Here is a 17,808-nt window from a genome sequence, read left to right on the forward strand (position 1 = left end):
AGGTAACTGCAAGACTGGTATAATCGTCTAAGAAAGTGGCTTTTTACCTTTGACTACAGCAAGCTAGCATGCTCCTGGCCTAAAGCCTCGGTTTCGTATCAGCTCTTCGATGTTCCTGATTCCCTGCTATCCACCTTGGACTAATCTACTAGATGCATGGGTACCAGTATCGAACGATACCACATCACTTTTCCAGGGAGATTCCTGTGTCAGGGTACAAAATGACTAGTCCCCCCTGTGTCACCACGTACCGCCATTTGCCGATTTTTATTTGGCTATTTTTGTATGATTTTATGTTAAAGTCTGTATTACTTCATCAATCAAAGAGTGTCAGTACTGAGCATAGATGCAGAGACGAGGGTATTGTGACTGTTATTTAAATACTGTTTTTCCCCTAAAACAATCACGGGGCACAACTGGTGTAAGTGCTTTTGCCAAAAAGGATTTGGGTTAATATATCTTTGGGTTCATTCCGGACTTGGGAGTTATGTCCCTTTGTCCGAAGACGATGTCCGGCACACCGGTTAACATGATGTAAGTATTGGAAACGCAGCTATTGAGCAGCTACGTTTATAATATATTGGCCATAATTTGCAAAGCGTGTACTTATTTAATCATTTGCAATTGATTTATCACCTGATGACTTTTGTCCAACAACTGTCTTCAAGAAGTTTTGACTTGGTTTTAACAGTTGGTGTTCGGATATGGACAAAATTCGGACATTACGTACGGAAGAAAAGCTGCTCTGTCTGCTGTATAATTTTGTGTTTTTACTTTTCATGTAAATGAAAACACTACCGTTGTGTAAGTTTGAATGTTATTTTCAGAGTATTGTGTAGCAGTGTTTTAATGGGTCAAATCAAGTGTATAATGTGTAATATGTGTATTATCAATGTTAATGACTAGCCTTTAGAAGTTAACTGTTTAGTTCTAATGTTTTAATACCAATGAAAGCCTATTAGTATTATACTTAGTAAACATTTTAAAATTGAACAACTTGACTCTTCAAAGACTTAACATACTTTATTTGTTTTTATATAGGTCTTGACATTGAGGTCCTCGGTGAAAGGGTATGTATATAAACCACAGGGTAGACAATTTGAGGTACATTAATCATTGAGGGTTCTGGTCATTCCGTAACATTACCATTTCCTAACCGCTGAATCTTGGTTATTTCGTAACCATTTTGTTAGTTAATTTGTAACCGTCAAGAAATCAATTTGTCATATGGTAACCATCAGTTAATGATGTGATAAATGGTATACCTAACACCTTGTTAAGTATATTGTTCGATACTGAATGTATGGCACAGCAACCTAGACAGCATTTGGGAGGCATTACTCAAATTCTCACTTACAACAAGCCAAAAATTAGCGTTACTCAATAGTAATTAGATAAATATCATAGTAAAATTGAAATGAATTGTTAAACTACTAAAATTTGTTTATTTATTTTCTTACATTATGCTTACTAATAAACAATAATTTGTGAATGATCCCAATGTATTTATTAATAAAATTAAGTTTACAAATGATCAAGGGTCATTTTTAACCTATTTCATTGACTTTATTTGTTTGAATTGTTTAAAACGAAATACATTTTCTTCTGTTCTATTCATAATTGAGCCACATTCCATTCTGCTGCTGAAAGTGCATACTTTCAAAACAAATCCGACAAAAAACGACAGAAACACCCTAAAGTTATTAGTTATGATAATAATTTCCAGTAACATAATTCAAAATTAAACATATCAGCACATTCTAAATACAATTAGCATTTAATATAAAGAAGCGCTTACTCTCATTCGACAAACACACTACATTTTACAATACTTCTACACAATTTAAAAAAAATTGACATCATTGATCAAAGCGTGGGTACTTTGCACTATAAAATATGTCAAATACACACATTAAAATAAAAATCCAAAGTTAAACTGTCAATTATATTTAAAAATATTGGCTTAAGGTTACATCACAATTTGTCTAAATGGTAAAGCATGTATGAATTAAAAAAATAAATAACATTTAATACTCGGCCTACTATAATATTTCCTTCGCAACATAAAAACTAGCTAGTTTGAAATTTCTTTATTTGTCATAGTTTCAGAGTTAAGTAGCGAATCGCACTAAAATACTACTAACAATTTAATAAAGCAAGATAAACTACTAGATTTAAATTCAATTTTTTTATATTTCATACTTACAGTATACTTATTTTTGTAAACTCAAATAATTTCCTCATAATGAGCCATCTATCAATGATGTTAAATAAGTGGTGTATAACTATAATTGCGAGTGACTTTTATTCAAGCTCGCAAAATTCTGCGAGTGGCTTTTTCTAGACCACAAAATGTTAAAAGGAAAGTAGAATAAACATGAACTTAACTCCGCTACGTAGTCGAGTGTAAACAGCCTAATAGTGGCATTTTTACACTACCAGTATAAAGAAGACAGTACGGAGTCACGCTCTAGTATGTTTTCAAAAATAGAACAAATACGGAAAAGGCCGAGTTTTATCTTGAATCTTTCCGGGATGCTCCGATGCGTGCATTATACAAAGTGAATACGAATGACGTAATCACCTAGCTCAATCATTGGCTAAATTTAGCGCTTTCGCGCACTATATACCCCATCATCCATTGAATATATTTTCGCCCAACTGTCAAAATGAATTGACTTCGTCGATCGATATATTTCATGGTCCAAAGTACATTTACTGTTGCTTTTTTATTTCAAATTTATAATGTTATTGATTTTAATACTTAATGATATCTGTAGCGTGCTTGTCGAATGGGTATTAAACTACCCGATGGCGAGGGTAAATATACAAAGTGAACAATGTCAAATTATTGGACAGCTTTGTTATCAAAAAGCTGCCAGCATTAGATGAGTCTTTCCGTACCCCCCAAATAGAATAAGCCATCAACAAGTTCTAGTAGTCGAATCACTTAAGATTGATACTTTTTAATATTCATAATATGTCTTAGGTGTAAATTTATACTTTAATTAGACAATATTATAAGGGAATAAAGCAAATAATAAAATTGCAAGTTAATTTTTCATTTTGCGAGTTGCCTCAAAATGCACTCGCAAAATTTTGCGAGTGCTCCTCAAAGTTAAATTCGAACCCTGTTAGGTAATAATTTTTCAAATACTGGAAATAGGAATAATGGTGAAAACATTCTGAATGAACAAGCTTTAAAGGAATACTCTTTATTTTCAATTTACAAATATGTTTTATTCAGAAATTTCCTTTGCTGCTTATTGAGAGGCGACAAGGACTGAGGCGGGGTTGACGTTTGTGTGCCATCCATGTCTTCAGCCACCCATCACGAATAAACATCCCGACATACCAACATTAGAACGGACGGTAAGTGAATTATTAGCGTATGAACGATGAGAATGAACAGCAATAAGATAATTGCCCAATTTATGAACTATTTTACCAAAGGTCGACTTGACCCCAAGTAAATCTACATTTTTAGCTCGACCTATTCGAAGAAAAAGGAGAGCTATACTACTCACCCAAGCGTCACCCTTGGTTAAGGTTTTGCGTGCAAGCACACATAGTTTAATATCTCAGCAACTACTTGAGGTATTGCATTGACACTTTATACAATGGTACTCAACCATCCAACCTACTTAATTAACCAAGTTAGATAACTCTAGTTTGCATTTAATGCCAATAATAGGCCTTTATTATTTGACTTAGAAATTCTGGTTTAGGTTTTGCGTGCAAGCACACATAGGTTAATATCTCAGCAACTACTTGAGGTATTGCATTGAGACTTGATACAATGGTACTCAACCTACTATATTTACCAAGTAAGATAACTCTAGTTTGCATTTAATGCATAAAATAGGCGTTATTATTTGACTTAGAAATTCTGGTTAAGGTTTTGCATGCAAGCACACATAGGTTAATATTTCAACAACTGCTTGAGGTATTGCTTTGAGACTCGATACAATGGTACTCAACCATCCAACCTACTTAATTAACCAAGTTAGATAACTCTAGTTTGCATTTAATGCAAATTATTGCCCTTTATTATTTGACTTAGAAATTCTGATTAAGGTTTTGCGTGCAAGCACAAATTGGTTAATATCTCAGCATCTGCTTGAGGTATTGCATTTAGACTCGATGCAATGGTACTCAACCATCCAACCTACTAATTTAGTCAAGTTAGATAACTCTAGTTTGCATTTAATGCAAAATAATTGCCCTTTATTATTTTACTTAGAAATTCTGGTTAAGGTTTTGCATGTAACCACATTCAAGTCAATATCTCAGCAAATATGTCATGTATTGCATTGAAACTTTACATATGTATTCCCAACTATATAACTTACTTAGAAATTCTGGTAAAGGTTTTGCATGTAAGCACACATAGGTTAATATCTCAGCAACTACTGGATGTATTGCATTGAGACTTTATAAAATAGTACTCAACCATCCATTCTACTTAAATAACCAAGTAAGATAACTCTAGTTTGCATTAAATTCAAATAATGGCCCCTTTTTTATTCGACATAGAAATTCTGGTTAAGGTTTTGCATGTAACCACTTTTAAGTCAATCCTTACACTGAAAAGCGGCGGAATAGTCGAGCGCGCTGTCTCTGTGACAGCTCTTGTATTGACCGCTCCAAGGCGGTACCTAACAATTCTTGATAAACATACCTAGTTTTTTATATATAGTATGTATGCACTGTGCTGTTTGTGGAGTTTTGTGCTGTCCTTCTACGAATCTTGTTTGTGATTTTATGTTCTATGTCTTTGGCATTTACTCAGTGCCATTAAACCGGGTTATGTTTAAACGTTTTGCTACTGAGCTTGTTTCTGCAGCTTTTTGCATAAATATTGCGTATGCATTTGTTTAACAGAGCAAACGAACAAACAAATAAAATTGCATTGTAGATGCCAGTGGAAGAAAACCAAACCACGATGTCCTCTCTACAGCCCAATGTTTTACCAGACGACTCAGCGTATATACAACAGACACATTGAGCGAAAATGACACCACCGCACTGCAGATGAGCGTAGTTGATTTGAATACAACCAGAGATCAGGTAAGATATCAAGTAGCCAAAAAATCTAATCTGATGATTTCATCAATGAATATATCCAGAATTGAATTATAACTTATGAAGCTGTTTTTTGATTGCATCGAGTATATAGTTACAGCTTTCAGACATCAGCGACAACGTCCTAACAGAGTTGAATTCTACAGCAAGCCACATCTGCCGAGCCATCGGTAAGCTGGCAGAGACGGCAACAACTGAATCAACCGTACACTTACAGCCTATATGGACGCACAGTGGATGATGAATCCCGTCTCTGCAGTTGAGGAATGATCCGTTTTCAGACAGAACATCGGTACTAACAAAGATGTTCATAACAACAACATTTTGTAGGCTCTTCAATTACTGTACACAAGTTTTTTCAAGTTTGTCTAATCAAATTGTCTAAAAGTTTGAAAGCAACAAAAGGCGAAAACATTTTTTTTAAATGTTTTCTTAACATGATAAAAGTGGCGCACTCAGTGGTGAGTCGCTGCAAGCATGTCGCTGTTGATATACTACAGAATTAGGGCACGACTAAGTTTATTATACCCCCACAAACGAAGTTTGAGGGGGTATATAGGAGTGAGCTTGTCGGTCGGTCGGTCGGTCGGTCGGTCGGTCTGTCGGTTTTCATGGTTTCCGGACGATAACTCATGAAAGGCTAGACAGATTTGAAAATTTTTTGGTACACAGGTGTAACATCAGAAGATACAGGTCAAGTTGGATATTGGGGCTGGTGGGGCCAAGGTCAAGGTCACTGTTACTAAAAATAGAAAAACGGTTTCCGGACGATAACTCATGAAAGGCTTGACAGATTTGAAAATTTTTGGGTACACAGGTGTAACATCAGAAGATACAGGTCAAGTTCGATATTGGGGCCGGTGGGGCCGAGGTCAAGGTCACTGTTACTAAAAATAGAAAAACGGTTTCTGGACGATAACTCATGAAAGGCTAAACGGATTTGAACAATTTTTGGTACACAGGTGTAACATCAGAAGATACAGATCAAGTACGATATTGGGGCTGGTGGGGTCAAGGTTACTGTTACTAAAAATAGAAAAATGGTTTCCTGACGATAACTCATGAAAGGCTTGACAGATTTGAACATTTTTTGGTACGCAGGTGTACATTTCAGAAGATACAGGTCAAGTTCGATATTGGGGCTGGTGGTGCCAAGGTCAAGGTCACTGTTACTAAAAATAGAAAAATGGTTTCTGCTTAATAACTTTAATTGGGCATGAGATATTGTGATGAAACTTGCTGTATAGGCAGCCTCTGTGAAGACAATGCTTGTGATTGAAAATGGGGCCAGTGGAGTAAAGGTTTTTGTGCACTGTTACGAAAATAGAAAAACAGTTTCCGGACAAACAATACATGCATGATAAAAGAAGATGCAGTGTGCAGTAACCTTGGAGTTATGGCCTCTTTTCAAAGGAATGGTTTGCCATTCCTATGTCCAGGCGGCATTTGGGGGTATTCGTCACTCCTGTGACAGCTCTAGTTGATTTGGAACTTTTTTACCTTTTCAGATTTACAATGGCAAATGTAGTAATAATATAATTATAATGGCTCTTCGTAACAAAATTGTGATAATTGCTTACATGAGAAAAAGACGACAAATTTGACACATCTTTGATGATATTAAAAAAGCTAAATCAATTAACACATACATACGCCCTCAAGGATGTCCCCTGGTTTTTGGGATGTGGTATGACAAACACTGTTTATGTATTACAATACCTTATTTTTAGCCACTATTCGAAGAATAAGGAGGGCTTTATTACTCACCTGGTGTCGTCATCCGGTTAAAGTTTTAGGGCAAGCTGGGATTTTCTCTTATAATTCCAATTCCCTTCATTCAATTCACTGAATACTTACACACATTTGATCACAACCATCACACAATGAGGTTAGATAACTCCATATTATCCTTTATACAAATTATGGCCCCTGATTGACTAAGGAACCTAGGTTAAACTTTTAAGGCAGGTTAAAGTTTTTGGGCAAGTTGCGAGTTTTATTAATAACTTCTATACCTTTCATTCAATTCACTTAATACTTTACACAGTTGTTCAGGACCATCACAAAATGAGGTTTCATAACTCCATACTATCCTTGATACAAGTTATGGCCCCTGATTGACTTAGGGACTTAGGTTAAAGTTTTAGAGCAGGTTAAAGTTTTAGGGCAAGATGGGATTTTAATAAAAAAGACTTCTATACCTTTCAATACAAATTATAGCCCTTGATTGACTTCTTTTATTTTATTTCTTTCAATATTTCTTTTGAAAGGAACATTTTTATTTTCTTAACCAAGTTTTCACAAAGGGAAAACTAGTTATTTAGAGTGACTTGCATCATTGTTCGGGCAGGCTGGTGGGAGGACAGCATCAAAGTAACCTTATGTATCAAATATTTTAAGCTAGGTTCGACATATAGTGACCAAACTTGGTATATAGGAAGAAACTACGGAGACCTTTCATGGAATTAAGTTTGAGGCTCCTATGATTAAGGTCAAAGTCAAAGTTACTATTATTAGAAAAATGGTTGGTATTGAATAACTTAAGTTAGGGTCGACATATTACAACCAAACTTGGTATATATGAAGAGTTTATAGAGACCTTTTATGAGGTTATGTTTAGATCCCCGAGAGTTATGGCCAAGGTCATGGTCACTGTTGCTAAAAAAAAATGGTTAGTACTGAATAACTAAAGTAAGGGTTGACAAAGTGTGACCAAACTTGGTATAAAGAGTTTATGGAGACCTTTCATTGGATTGCCTTTTGGTCCACTAGGGTCAAGGTCACTGTTACTAAAAATAGATAACATTTGGTACTGAATTACTTTAGTTATGGTTGACATACTGTGACCAAACTTGATATGAAGGAAGAGTTTATGGAGGTCTTCCATGGGATTGTGTTTGGGGCCCCTAGGATCAAGGTCACTGTTATAAAAAAATAGGAGAAAGCAGTTGAAACTGAATCTTTTCTGTCAATCATTAAAAACCTGGTTTTGTCACAATCATAGTTCTTGTTTACTTTTTAATTTGATATTTTTATTGCTTTTGACACACACATATTACATCATTGTATTCATTTCTAAGACAAAGCGGCTTAGTGGAGCAAACTGTCTTACAACCGCTGTAGTTTAACACACTTTTGCATCAAAATTGGAAAAAGGAACAATTTTTGGACCGATTATTTAGGCATTTTCTTTTACTGAAATCGGTCCTGACCAGCAAATTGTCTGTATTTGGAAGCCATGTGTCAAATCATATTACTTAATTAAGCATTTGAAGGCGTTAAAGCCATTCCAAGTAGCAACATTATTTTATATATAAGGACAAAAGTAAACAAATGCATTACTGTTCTCCTTTTCATGTCCCCGGAAACAGATGTCAAGAGGATGGATGCAACAAGAGCATTTAATGGCTCAGCCGCATTCCTAGAGTTATCAGTGCCATATATTGTACCTTGGTCCCCATCACCACCCAGACGGCAATGAGGCATCCTATTTCTGAAGGAAGAAGTATCACGCCTTGAACATTCAAGCAGTTTTTAACAATAAGTTTAGGTATGAAGTTAAGCATAGAAGACTAATTTTGAATGGCTTACTTTGCTGATGACATCTAGAAAGTATAATGTCAAATATAATTAATTCTTTCAATTCTTTTTGCTTTGTTATGTGCATTAACGCAAGGGAATGTAGATGCTCAGAAAATTAAAGAAGTCACTATATTAAGACATACTGTAAATGCTAATGATATTGATAATTAAAATTTCTATGCAGATTCCTTGAAGTTGTGGCGCAATGGTATGGAGCCACAAACGATGCCGCCATATTCTTACTAGTATGAGATGTCTGGTTTAAAGGTATAGTAAATTGATAATATGGAAATATTATTTTGTATTCAAAGGGCTTGTCCATGTAATTTCCATTGTATCATAAGAGGATAATCAATATTCAAGTTCCATTTCTGTGCTATCATTTGGTTCCTTTTAAAACAAATTTATATAGAGAAGCATTTTTTGCAAACACAATTGTTGATTTAAGGTTTCTTAAAAATGAAACAATTCTTAAACTTGATGAAGCTTTTATAAAATGATAAATGGTGAACATTTTGCCTAACATTGAAATGTCACTTGAGCGTTGGCGTTTGCACCAGCGTGTCATTATTTCTAATGCCCTCTAAAGGGAGAGCATATAGTTGCCCCTTTGTCTGTCCGTCAGTTATACTCTTGTCCAGAAAATAATTTCAAAAACTACTGATGGGATTGAAATTAAACTTGATGTATAGAAATATGGCAATAAGAGAAAGTGCAGAGCTGAAGAGCTACAATCCTATTATGCATATATTAGTTTAGTTATCTACATGTAATAACTTCAAAACCACTCTTGGGATTAAAATGAAACTTGGTATAAAGAAACATGGCAATGAGAAAAAATGCAGTGCACCAGCACCATAATGCTATCATCTATGTTTAGAGATCACATAATGAAAATCTCCACCTGAAACTCTTCAATTTGAATGCTTTAGCCTATGTTGTTAAGCACAGGACTACAAATCTTTTGGATGTTTTAAGGTAGCAGTTCAAATCCATCAAGAAGCATATTTTTTGTCAGAAGTTAACATTTTTTTACAAAAGTTTATAGGGTATTTCCATTTTTGAGGGTTTCAAGGTAGCTGTTTGAATCCATCCAGAGGCATAACATTTTTTTTTTTCAGTAGCTAACATGTTTTTAAAAAGTTTATATTATATTTCCATTAAACAGTAATAAAATACATTTTTATAATCCTGTCATGCAAATTTATCAAGTTATCTCTCCTTACCCATTTTTTCATAATTGGTTCTTGACTACTTATGGGATTGAAATAAAACTTGGTATATAAATAGATGGCTATAAAAGAAGTGCAGTGCACAAGCGCTATAATCCTATCATGTATATTAAGGTAGCACACCCCTAATGAAAACCTCCAGTTAAAACTCTTCAATTTAAATGCTTAACTCTTATGTTAAGCGCAGGACTACAAATCTTTTGAGGGTTTCAAGGAAGTGGTTTGAATCCATCCAGAAGCAATTTTTCTTTCTTTTCTTCAGAAACTGACATTTTTTACAGAAGTTAATATTGTATTTTCATTTAAGAGTAATTAAAGACATTTCAACTCATAAAAATTAGACTCTTTGAAGATTTCATTACTTACAGGACTTGCTGAAATAGGTGGTTGGGAATTTCAAGGTTTTTTTCATGAATAATACTAGAACTTGTTCCGTTTGCTTGAAAGCTTTGATGTTTTAATGCAGTCAAAACAGTAGGTTAAATTTGTAATACCATTTGGCTAATTTAGTACAGTTTGATTATATTTGTTGATTAGGTGATCAATAGTGTATTATTTTCGATAGCAAATATATTTTGTTTTACCATGAATCCAAATTATTATTAGAATGTTGAAAAATAAATGAAATAAAGGATTTTTCTTGTCTCTGATGTTGTTTTTTAAAAAGAAATATTAAAATTGGAAAAGGGTAATTCATCTTTAAATAAAATAGTTATTTTATGGTAAAGTTCTGTTTAATTTTGTTTAAAAATCCAGTAAATGATACACATTAAGAAATTATTAAGATGATTATAGTTCAAATCAAAATGATGCCCATAATGGTCTTTCTACCTTAATTAAGTTGTCTCCCCTTAACCATATTTTCGTGATTGATGCTTTTAGGCCATACTTTGGAAATTACTACAAGGAATGAAGTTTCAAACATAGATAGACTGCAACGAGAGAAAGTGCAGTGCAATAGAATCATAGTTCTGTCCAGCATATCTTTAAGTTTCCTCAATAACCTGATAATTTTCAAAGATGGGTATTTGTCCCGGCCATATCTTGGAAAATGCTAAATTGATTGAAATGAAACTTGAAATGTAGATATATGGCAAATAGAGAAAGTGCATTACCAAAAGAGCCATAATCCTGCCCTGCATTTGATTCAATTCCCCCCTCCCCCTTTTCTCCCCCCCCCCCTTTATTTGATAGGTTTTGAAAACCTGAGTTTGTCGAGGCCATATCCTTGATATTTTTTGTAGTTTTCAATTTAAAAAAAAAAATCTAAATTTTCTTCTTAAACCTGACCATATCTTTCCATTTTATGAATCCATCCAACTGTGTATAAAAATGCTACAGCAATTTACCTTCTACCAGCACATTGAATTACAATATCTGCATTTTCATAGAAAAATTGGCGTATGGGGAGCTTCATCGCATCCAGCGATATTCTTGTTAATATTATTATTAAAAAATGATTCAAACAAATGTTCTCCGCTCTGTATTGAGAATGCAATTTGTTTTAAAAAGAACTTTCTTTTCAAGGCTCATCTGGAGGCAAATGAAGCTGGGGTGTTGCTGCGATACTCAGGTTCTGCTCTTATAAATAACTTACTGACATCCATCCTCAGACTGCTTAGATTGCATACTATGATGTCGATGCCATGGGTGGTTTGGTAATGGATTTGGCTTTTGGCCTGCTTATGTCACGCTTGAGGTAGGTTTAAACATTTTCTTCTATTTCAAAGGCTTTCATAAACTTTAAGTAAATATGTGAAATCATAAGTATGCCATCTTCAATATTTTAAAGGTACTCAGTCATGTTTTTGTAAAATGCATTTTTTTGTATGATGAAATAAAGTATGGCAAAAATTATTTAATAGGAGTGTTAAAATTAAGATACCAAAAGTTGGAACCCTTCAGCAAATGTTCATATTTGCTCAAATATTGTTAACAACGCTATTAATCAATAAATTAAAGCTTTGTTGTGGTGTGTTTGGTTGACTGACATTATCACGTGATGTTATCAATGTATTGTGAAGAGGTCAAAATATCTATAACTTTAAAACAGTCACTATGGCCTTGTGGTTTAGGCATCAATTTTCTTATTTTTTCTTGACTTTAAAGGCGTGGGGGTTGCACCCCACTAAAACCAAATTTTTTATATCATAGAGTAATATTATGATAAAATAAGTGCTTTCAGATACATAACCGGGAAAACTTATTTTTGATCCAGTGAGTAACTTTAATGTAATATTGCAGAATGTTTAAACATAATATACTTAGAACATTGCAAATAGTATACATCTGATTGGTTGGTATACAAGGTCTTGGTCAACAGTGTAATATTACCTTGTCCACACAAAAACTACCAGGACCATGCGACAGGTATAATGCCCTTAACCAGTAGATGACCCCTATTTGTATTTAGGTCAGTGGGTCAAGGTCAGTGGGTCAAGGTCACTGTCAACAGTCTTTGAAACTTTGTCTGTACAAAGAGCGAATGTTGATGCCAAATGTCAGTCGATCGAATATCAAGCTGTATTGCTATAAACCCTCCTTGAATTTCAGATATCTGCACAGAAGCGGAGGCTGGCTGATGTTTTCACCAGGTTAATTGCAGTAGATTGTCATCACCTGCATGAAACTACACAATGTGTGCATTGACAATAGTCTAGATTTCAAGGGCTGAAAATGACAATAACACTCAACCACTGGTGCAAGTTGGCCACGCGCACCATCATACTTGTCTACGTTAACCTTATTGATAAATTACTTAAAGTGACACTCCTATTCAAAATTAATACATACACATGTATAACAAACAACCATTATGACTGCTAAACATTTAACTACTTACTTAATCATGCATTTGTGGAAAATATTAATTACTAATAACAATATTGAAACCGTGTATTTGATAGCAGAAAGCACAAAAATATTAAATAATTGGTGAATGCTTGAAGATTTACTATGTTATACTATAGTTTCATTTGGTAGAAATATCGTGTTTTCTTTGAAATTAAACTCGGTATCCTTCATAAGAGCCATTGTTTTCGACATTTATTCATCCTTTTTGGAACATCAACAAAAATCTTATTAATTTTGGTAAAATGTATTTGGGAGTAACAGTGCATCTTTTAACATACCAACATTGATTGAGGTAAAATCATTGTTAAGGTGTTGTTGTCGGGCGTAACTAGAAGTATGTTTAAGATATTCAAATAAAACTCGTTAAACTGTTGCCAGAGACAATGTGCACATGATTGTTGAATAATGCTCCTTTAATGAATCAACTAACTCTCTGTTGCATTTGCTAAGAGGTGGAATCATGTCCCTTTAAGGAATGAATTGACAAATGGTTCCATTCGCTCTAAGGCGGAAGGTGGAATGTGCCACTTTAATGAATGAGCTGACAATCGGTTGCATACGCTCTGAAGCAGAATCACGCCCCTTTAATGACAGAACCGACTCTGGGTTGCATTTACTCTGAAGTGGAATCACGCCCCTTTAATAAATAAACTGACTGGGTTGCATTCGCTCTGAAGCAGAATCACGCCCCTTTAAGAAATGAGCTGACAATCTGTTGCATACGCTCTGAAGCGGAAGTATGCCCCTTTTATGAATGAACCGACTCTGGGTTGCATTCACTCTGAAGTGGAATCACGCCCCTTTAATAAATAAACTGACTGGGTTGCATTCGCTCTGAAGCAGAATCACGCCCCTTTAAGAAATGAGCTGACAATCTGTTGCATACGCTCTGAAGCGGAAGTATGCCCCTTTAATGAATGAACTGACTCTGGGTTGCATTTACTCTAAAGTGGAATCACGCCCCTTTAATAAATGAACTGACCCTGGGTTGCATTCGCTCTGAAGCGGAAGTATGCCCCTTTATTGAATTAACCGACTCTGGGTTGCATTTACTCTAAAGTGGAATCACGCCCCTTTAATAAATGAACTGACCCTGGGTTGCATACGCTCTGAAGCGGAAGTATGCCCCTTTAATGAATGAACTGACTCTGGGTTGCATTTGCTCTGAAGAGGAATCATGCCCCTTTAATAAATGAACTGACACTGGGTTGCATTCGCTCTGAAGCGGAAGTATGCCCCTTTATTGAATTAACCGACTCTGGGTTGCATTTACTCTAAAGTGGAATCACGCCCCTTTAATAAATGAACTGACCCTGGGTTGCATACGCTCTGAAGCGGAAGTATGCCCCTTTAATGAATGAACTGACTCTGGGTTGCATTTGCTCTGAAGAGGAATCATGCCCCTTTAATGAATGAGCTGACTCTCGGCTGGATTCGCTCTGAGGCGGAATTATGCCCCTTTAATGAATAAACTGGCTCTGGGTTGCATTTACTCTAAAGTGGAATCATGCCCCTTCAAAAATGAGCTGACTCTGGGTTGCATTCGCTCTGAAGCGGAAGTATGCCCCTTTAAGGAATAAACTGACTCTGGGTTGCATTAGCTCTGCCCCTTGAATGAATGAACTGACTTTCGGTTATATTCACTCTGAGACGGAATTTTACCTTTTAATGAATGAACTCACTCTTGGTTGCATTTACTCTGAGGCGGAATGTGCCCCTTTAATGAATGAGCTGACTCTAGGTTGCGTTCGCTCTGAGGCAAATTTTGCCATTTTATTGAATGAGCTGGTTCTGGGTTGCATTCGCTCTGAAGCGGAATTATGCAATTAACATCAACGTCAGTTTAAAAAAGGAAATTACCATGTATGTCATATTAAATGAGCAGGACTCTGTCTTTTTCAGACTTCTGCATGCTGCAAAAGACCCATTCTAGTACCTTTTTAAATTTCCTCTCATTTCAAGTCAAAAATATGAAATAACATTCAGTATCTACTGTAACATAGCTGCACACTCACCTTCCTTTGTAAGTCAATAAAATAGTAAACTGTATACATGCATTGGCTTCAATATATTAATACACAAAATTCCGCAATTTTTGTTATACTTTTTATGCCCCCTTTTGAAAAAAGTGGGGTATATTGTTTTGCACATGTCGGTCGGTCGGTCGGTCGGTCGGTCGGTCTGTCTGTCTGTCGGTCGGTCGGAATACCAAATGGTTTCCGATCAATAACTTGAGAACGCTTTGACCGAGGGACCTCATACTTGGTATGTGTATTGGTCATCACCAGCAGATGAACCCTATTGATTTTGAGGTCAGTGGGTCAAAGGTCAAGGTCAGTGTGACCTTTACATGAAAAACGGTTTCCGATCAATAACTTGAGAACGCTTTGACCCAGGAACCTCATACTTGGTAGGTGTATTGGTCATGACCAGCAGATGAACCCTATTGATTTTGAGGTCAGTGGGTCAAAGGTCAAGGTCAGTGTGACCTTAACATGAAAAACGGTTTCCGATCAATAACTTGAGAACGCTTTGACCCAGGGACCTCATACTAGGTAGGCTTATTGGTCATGACCAGCAGATGAACCCTATTGATTTTGAGGTCAGTGGGTCAAAGGTCAAGGTCAGTGTGACTGTAAGCTGAAAAAAGGTTTTCTGATTGTCCATATTTTATTTAAGTGTCCAAATCCTACTAACAATTTGGCTCCCAAGGGGGCATAAATGTTTCACTAACATCTCTTGTATAGTTTTATTTTTATTTAAAAAAAAAACATTTCTAAAACTTTATTCCCCAGCCCAGTCCAACCTCATGTAGTGGGTCTTACCAAAATTGTTGAAATAACGACCCTGGAGTCGAAGCTGACCAGGTCCCTGGACTGGTTTTCATAAAATATCTTATGACCAGTAATATACTTAACTTTGAAATGATTTATGTGTGGAAATGACTGAAGAAGTTTTATACCACTAAGGGATCCAAATTATATCTTGTCTAAAATAACCAGGCCAACACCTTAATATTTGTATATAGCTTCATGTTTTGCTTAGTTACACTAACTTCAACCATATCAACCAATGTCTTTCTTAGCAACCAGTGACTTTCTAAGCAGTTTTTGACTTCCCTCTCAACCACTCACTTTAAAAGCATCCAATGATTTCTTTAGAAACCAAATACTTTCTAAGCAACCACTTTCTTCTTTAGCATTTAGTGACCTCCTTAGTAACCAATTGCATCCTTAGCAACCAATCACTTCCTTATCAATCATTTACTTACTAAGCAATGAATAATATTCTTAGCAACCACATTCTTACTAAGCAACCAATGGCCTCTTAGCAAGTTAAAACTTCTTAAGCAACCACTTACTTCTTACGCATCTGATGACTTCCCTGGCAATCATTGATTAACTTGAAAACTACTGACTTTCTGAACAACCACTTACTTCCATTGCAGCTACATTCACCAAACATTACTGAATGCACAACTGATAATCTTCGCAACTATCAATATTTACAGCAACATGACTTCCTTAGCAACCAGTGAATTCCTTAGCAACCAGAAAACGATCGAGCATCCACTTACATCCTTCGTATACAATTGTTATACCATACCATTGATGAACTTATCGACAACCACTTACTTCCTAGGCAAGCAAGAACAATTCATACTTTATGTAAGTCTAAGATTAAAGTTTATATAACTTTTAATAGAACACAGTTGTTTAACGTTAAAATCTCATTGTCCACAACACTTTCTAAATCAATCATTATTCGCCCACATTTCAACGTTGAAGAATGGCCTTCAGCGTTGTTGTGTCCGCTGGGTCATTTATAAATTATGAATATCAACCCAGTTGGCTCAATGCCTTACTCAGTCCAAATTTACATTTTATTGCAACTTTTTAATTTCGATGTTGCCATCTTAACATAAGGGTTTTCAAGGTTTTCAGTTTCAAGACAATATTCTTGTCGCCTTTAGTCAACAAACCATTGATATAACCAAGGCATTGCCTCATTCAGCACTTTCAGTGCTTTGATTTGTTTTGTCGTGGCTTGCCCAGATGCCTCTTCAAGCTCGTAAATGACCTGGATCTCAGAAATCTGAACCTGACTTTAAACGAGTAGGAAACTTGATCACAATAACCGTAATCGCCGTAATAATCTATTTATCAATCTAATCTTGGTCATTATCATTGAGCTGCTGTTTTGTTAAATTCAGATTATTCTGAACACAGTGATGTTTCCAGTTGTTCATACCTTAGTTAAAACATATGGTGTGATTGGATTATCTGAAACCAAATTAGAAGAATATATAACTGTAAATTAAAATGGATATATAAAAGTTTTTAAAGATCTAAACGTAAATATGATGGCATTGGCCTTTAAACAGGATCACTTTAGTTCCTCATTTCAGAAAATTGTTCTGGCTTACATTTTATAATACTAGATAAGCGTAAAAAGTTGTATTCTTTACACTGTATGTACCTCCTGAGGGTTCTCCAGACATTTATGATGATCTATTTTCGTTTAGTTAAAGTAAACAGTTTAAAACCTTGTTTTATAAGGAATGTAAAGATAAGCGTTCTGAGTATATACAAGAACAACTTTTCATAAACGACGTTATTCAAATTCAGCTTTTAAGAACTTAAGACAAATGAGTAAACAGTGAACTAAGTAAAAATAATCATGATGAAGATGGCTTTTGTGTAAGAAAAGTACCAGTGTATGATAAAGAGCTAGATAAGCCAATCCCAGATAGAGACATCCTTCATGCTATTTCTAATCCAACTATGTACAAATCATGTTTAATGTTTGATACTTAATCAATATTGAATTCATTAAACATTCTAAACATAAAATGTTAAAAGTATTTTGTTAATTGTTTAGTCTTTTATTGAACACTAATACGATACCTGAAGAATGGTGAAAGGCATAATAATTCCCATATTAAAGAAGATATTGCGACATGAGAGGTCTAACAATATTTAATTGTTTCGGTAAATTATTAAAAAATATAAAAAGGCTTAATGATTTTGGAAAATGCTGAATTATTAAGTTGAGT

At 35.1% G+C, this 17,808-nt stretch overlaps 1 long non-coding RNA gene across 3 annotated transcripts; it reads left to right on the forward strand.

Moving 5' to 3' along the window:
* The first annotated feature begins 482 nt into the window (after positions 1-482).
* On the forward strand, positions 483-14,753 carry LOC128219431 (uncharacterized). 3 transcript variants are annotated; one of them, XR_008258561.1, is made up of 9 exons: positions 483-534; positions 1,042-1,070; positions 3,248-3,372; positions 4,919-5,070; positions 5,180-5,377; positions 8,457-8,635; positions 8,852-8,934; positions 11,427-11,598; positions 12,453-14,753. It is a non-coding gene; the product is annotated as an uncharacterized LOC128219431 (long non-coding RNA). The 3 variants fall into 3 exon arrangements; XR_008258562.1 differs by having other exon boundaries at positions 5,186-5,377; XR_008258567.1 differs by having other exon boundaries at positions 5,193-5,377.
* The last annotated feature ends 3,055 nt before the right edge of the window (positions 14,754-17,808 follow it).

Source organism: Mya arenaria, chromosome 1, assembly GCF_026914265.1.
Source record: "Mya arenaria isolate MELC-2E11 chromosome 1, ASM2691426v1".
In the NCBI taxonomy this organism is placed as follows: domain Eukaryota; kingdom Metazoa; phylum Mollusca; class Bivalvia; order Myida; family Myidae; genus Mya; species Mya arenaria.